Here is a 6000-nt window from a genome sequence, read left to right as displayed (position 1 = left end):
CACACCCCCATACCCCTGCTTACCCTCACAGCTTCTCTGATGATTCCCCTGGCCCTTCCCCCACACATCCCTCATTTTTGTTTTGCACCAGATGTGGGCTGCACAGAGGATGAGAGTCCTTGCTTGGATTCTGTCTCTAGAGCCCTAGCCTAGGACACATAGTAGGTACTCAACAGAGGTTTGCTGAGTGAAGTACTTTGTGGACGGGTCAATGTCATTCTCTAAGAATCATGCTACCATGCTCCCCCTGCTTGAAAGCTGGAAACCCCTCTCGGGAGAATGGCCCTCTCATTCCACGTTCTGGAGTCCAGGCAGCGACAGCTATGGGAGCACCCTGATTCTAGGAGCCTGTCCTGCACCTCGCCACACACACCTATTGGGTGGCTAAGAGCTTCCTCTGCTGTTTGCTACTCGCCTCCAGGTTAGACCTTGAGAGAGCAAGAGCCGTCTTCTTGCTACATGTTCCACAGACAGTGCTTGGCACCACAGATATGCTGACAAATGAATGAATGACCACAATGGTCCATTTCCCCAACCTGGAAGATCTTTGGTTTGGATCTGGTAAGGTTCATGTCCTGCAAGCACGAGGGCCTGAGGCGGATTCCCAGCACCTGCATAACAAGCTGGGAATGCTGGTGTGTGTCTATAGCCCAGCACTCACAGGGTAGAGACAAGTGGATCCCTGGGGCTCACTGGACAGTCTGCCAAGGTGAGCAGATGACCGCCAAGGTCAGAGATCCTACCTCAAAACAGAAGGTTGGGCCAGCAAGATGGCTCAACAAGTACAAGTGACTTTGATTCCCAGAAGCCACACTGGAAGGGGAGAACAGACCCCTGAAAGCTGCCTGCTGACCACAATACATGTAACATGGCACACGTGTACCCATGTTCTCACACATGTCATTTGTACTTATACTAATGTAAATAAAAATAAACATTTAAAATTTAAACATGCAAAATAAGGTGGTAACAGGAATAGCCAACATAGACCTCTGCCATGTATACCTGCACACACATGAACATGTATGCACACGCACATGTGCACGCACACACACACAAGTATCTGTCTAGCCAGGCATAGTGGCACACACTTTTATTCCCAGAACTCTGGAAGCTGAGAAAGGCAGGTCTCTGCAAGTTTGAGGGAAGCTGGTCTGTATAGCGACTTCCAGGCCAGGCAGAAGTATTTGGTGAGACTCTTGTCTCAAAACAAAACTAAAGTCAGTCTAAAAGGGAGGATCATCCTTCCCTCCTGTCTTATCCCCAAGCCCCTGCTACAAATCCAACCAATCTGGGACGTGTGTCCCCCTGGAGAAAACTTCCCCCAGCAGAGAAGAGATAACAGGCCTAGCTCAGAGCAGTCTCATTGGCTACTTGTCAATCAGGTTTTGCCTCTTCCCCCAGCTCTATCCTCTCTCCTCCTCTCCCTGGGTGCACTGAAGCTCCCATTCCACAGAGGTTCTTTCTTCACAGTACTTCACAAACATGGGCTCCTGGCCAGGGAAGGCAATTGACCCCAGGAGCCATCCCCAAGGTGTCTTGAGTCACTGTGACAGAGCTGACCCACTGTGACAGTGTTGGCCGAGCTCTGTTACACACACACACACACACACACACACAGACGTGCACGCACGCATGCATGCAAGAAGGCAGATTGCGGGGTTGGGGATTTAGCTCAGTGGTAGAGCGCTTGCCTAGGAAGCGCAAGGCCCTGGGTTTGGTCCCCAGCTCTGAAAAAAAAGAACCAAAAAAAAAAAAAAAAGGCAGATTGCTCTGACAGTAGCCTGTACTAGGCCAGGCTGGCTTCAAGCACCAGAGGCATCAGGGACCCTCTGACATCACCGATGCTGCCAGACCTGAGGCAGGCTGAAGTCTTCTGCCTGCTAAATATGCTGGGTACACATGCTACCTGCTACCAATTCCTGCCCTCTCTCCAGGCAGTCTGCTTCTGTGCCTCCGATATTCTCGAGGTTTCTGCACAGCCAAAAGCCCGGTGAGTGAGTGACCACTAACTGTAAAGGAAAAGTGCTATCTGTGATCGTTATTATGGAAATGGATAAGCAAGGTTTCAAGACCTGAATCTGCCCCTGGAAACCTCCAGGACCTTAGGCGAGTGATGCAGTGTTTGCCTGTTGACTTTGGGTCAGACCAACTGTCCCCAGGGCTGCCAGGCCACGGACAGAATGCACAGGGCCCTGGAGAGTGGCCAGGCCCTTAGCAAGGAAGCATCGGTCTCTGTAGTTACTACCAAGGACTGGAAATGCACAGAGGGACTGTGTGCGTCTGTGAACCTCTACAGGAGAGAAAGGGCCTTGTGACCCCCTAAGGAGGACCTAGTCAGTCACCTAAGCCCAGACCAGCTACTGCTGTCAGTCCTGTGTACGCTGCCAGAAGCTCTCTGGGTTCTAAGAACCTGGGAATGCTAAGACTTAGAGACACCTCCCAAGTCCCCAGTGACTGAGCAGTCTGGGCATCCCAGGCCTGTGCTGTGCACAGATGCTGTTTCCAAGCCATTACAAAACCAAAAGGCACTGACTGGCGACTTCCCACTTAGATGGCAGATAGAAGACCCTAAGGCAAGTGGCCAAGACCACTGACACAGAGGCAGGACACTGGCTTGCCACTGAGTTGTCATTCTTTCTCCAACTTCCTTCCCCAGATAAAAATATTCACTTCCCAGACTCCTTTGCAGCTAAGCGGGTCTCCTGATGAAATTCTGACCAAGAGATGAAATCACTGTTGCGAATGTCCAGACAGCCAATGTTTTTCTGATTAAAAAGAAAAAAAACAGAAAGAAAGAAAAAAAACAAAAAACAACTCTCCTGCAAAGGGTCCTTTTCCCTTCCCTGCTTCCCCAGTTTTTCTGTCTGGCAGAGGTGAAGCAGCCACTTGGTGCTGAGAATGAGAGCTGTGTGCTGGAGAAGCCAGAGGGCTCCTGGGGAGGCTGCCTCACTCTGCCTCTCTCCTGCAAGGCTCTGTACTTCCAGTGGAAGCCATAGTGGTTGGTTTAGTGTGACTTGTAGCAAACTGCAAGCCCTGAGTCATCATCAGGCCATCTTGGGGACCTTCCGATGCTCGGAAGCACATCAGCCAGGACAGCTGTCTTCTAAACACCGGGCAAGGGACAGCTGCATGAGTCAGTTCTGGGGCTCTGGGACCTGAGCAGCCGACTGCCCAGAAAGGGAAGTGCTGTGTGCTGGCTGGAAACCTAGGATGCCGGGCTCCCTGCAGGGCCATACTGTGTGGCCCCAAGCAAGTTCCTTTTCCTCCCTGGGCCTCAGTTTCCTTTACTGAGTGGGAATTGGTGGTTTTTGGGAGAGGGGTGGGAAAAGGAACTCAGTGAGGAAAAAGCTGTTCCCAACAGGCAGGGGGAGGGTTTGGAAAGGGCTGGCTCTGGTTCAGCTTCCCCAGGGCCACAAGTCACTTGTCAGGAGGATGGGGAGAAGCTGTGGTCAAAGCACTTGTTGTGCAAGAGTGAAGAGTGGAGTTCAAGTCCTTCCTACCCATAAAAATGCCAGATGTGTATGCAGAGACAAGGATCCTGGAGCAGGCTGGCCAGTTAGACTAGACAGCCCTTGAGCAGTGGGGTCACTGCAAAGATTCTACCACAACGACAGCAGTCAGGGAAGGCCTCTGATGTTAACACTGGGCCTCCACACGCAATGCACAAATATGCACACACATGTGCACCCACACATATTCCAACATGCATATCCCCCACACACACACACATGGTGGGAAGGGTCAGCAAGATGGTTCAGTGGGTAAGGGCTTGCAGCATGAGCCTAACAATCTGAGTTCAGGTCCCAGAACATGTAGTAGATACACACACAATAATATATGAACTGTAATCAATGTCACCAGCCATCTTTCTGGATCTGCAAGCCATTCTAGAAACAGGCCACTGTGTAATCACCAAGGAAGCTGAGGTACAGAGAGCTAAGCCTAGCACAGGCTGGGCCCCTGCAGAACTACATACAGATCTGGGGCTATCTTTCTAGCTATGGGGAGACCCTTAGGAAGTGAAGTCATTGTCCCCCAAGTCCCAGGGAAAATGCAAAAGCAGTGCCAGGCCAAGCCTTCCTCCTACGAGGAAAGTAGGCACCCAGACCACAACCATTGTCCCATCACTGAGCATTGGGGACAAAGTCTTGAAGAGTGGACAGAGGCAAGTATGGGGCCAGGAATGTTTGGGAAGAGGGCACTGTGTTGGGCCACGGGCAGAGCAAAGAATGGTTCTAGTGGGGACACTGGGGAGGCTCCCTGGAGGATGTGGCATCGGCAGGGGAACATCAACAGTAGTGGGAGTGGGACTGACGTCCTGATGTAAGCCCCCAGGAAGGCTGTGCTCTCCCAAATGGGAGACGATGAAGGCGGCTTTCCCTTAACACATTACATGTGACTCTAGATGTGACAGAGATGCCGAGAGCCAAGAAATGGGAGGTAGGGAGGGCTGGGAGCAACTGAGGGCAAAGTGCTCCCTCCCTCTCTTCTTCCCTCTCTCTTCCTCCCTCTTTCTCTAGCCTATGTGTCTCTCCCAGTGGGTCCTTCCCAGGACTCCCCCAACACACACACACACACACACACACACACACACACACACACACACACACACACCCACCCACCTCTGAAAATAGGCGGTTAGGAAGCTGAGACTCAACCTCTGTACTGTTTGCTTTTGTGGAAAAAGGGAGAACGTAGCTTCACACCCAGGTGTGACTGTGGAAAGGGAAGACTGTGGTGTTCATTTAGGTGTGGCCTATTATCCCACCGATGCTGGCAGGGCTTGAACCCACTCAGGAGTCCTTAACCACCATCCCACTGAACTGTAACAATGGATTTCATCTCCACAGTGACCAGGAAAGGTCTGGAGACCGTACCGTAGCCAGAAGACGACGTCATTGCCCAACCATTCCTCCTGACCAGTAAGGCTCAGTATCCCCCAGATCACTTCTAAAATGCAAAGTTTCAGGCTGAAAAAATGGCTCAGTGGTTGAGAACCCGGAGGACCTGGGTTCAGATCCCAGCACCCACGTGGCAGCTCACAATTGTCTGAACTCCGGTCCTGAGGGATCCGATACCCCTTTCTGGTCTCCACAGGCATATAGATGGTGCACAGATGGGCATACAGTGTAGACAAAACACCTATAAACATTAAAAAAAATTCTCGAAAAAGAAGAAAAGGCAAAAATGAACAAATCCCAAACTCACCCTCACCCCCACCCAAACAATGTCAACTGGAGTCAAATACCAATGTTGTGCTTGCTCCTTTTGGAGCCCTGTGTGTGGGATCCACTCGTGCTTGTTATAACAAGGGCTAGCTTTTCACAGAAGCCCAAAGTCACCAGCAGAAACACACCCAGGAGGGGCTAAGCCTGCAGGAGATGCTCTTCAAATAAGTGCACGGGAGTTTTCAGTCCTTTGTATTGTACAGGACACAGTAACAGACCAATCTGGGACTGAGTCGGAGTGGTTACACTGACTGTGAACAGAGTATCTGCAGCTACTTGAAGCTGTCAAAGTCTTGCCCAGCCAGGGGACATGTTTCTAATCCCAACTACTCAGCCTGCTGGCCCAGAGGTCCGAAGTCGACACTCAAAGCTGTTAATACAGGATTCCGGGGGAGAAAAGTCATCAGCAGTTGTTTGGCCTTGAGCCTTGAGAAATACAGCACCAACCTGCTAGGCAAGATGTGCCCCTGATATAACAGTGGCATGGCTGTGGCAGGGGTAACCACCCCCTTTTCTGTAGGAATTGACCAGGGTGCTCAGAGGCCCTAGGGGGAGAACTATGACTGTTGCTTGGCTAACTGGACACAGTGTCAGGGCTGCTTCCGATTATTACTGTCTGTATCCGTACATCACAGCCTTGGTCAGAGAAGCTTCCGTTTGCAAAGGGCATTGATTACTACAGAGTCTCAGGGCTGAGCATAAACGATTTCAAATACTCAGCATTAGCAGGATGGCTAAATCACCCTCTTCAAGATTTAAGAAATGGGAC

The sequence above is a fragment of the Rattus norvegicus genome, chromosome 3, assembly GCF_021556685.1.
Source record: "Rattus norvegicus strain SHRSP/BbbUtx chromosome 3, alternate assembly SHRSP_T2T, whole genome shotgun sequence".
Taxonomy (NCBI): Eukaryota; Metazoa; Chordata; class Mammalia; order Rodentia; family Muridae; genus Rattus; species Rattus norvegicus.
The sequence above is the reverse complement of the archived record's forward strand: the minus strand, read 5'-3'. Positions refer to the sequence as shown.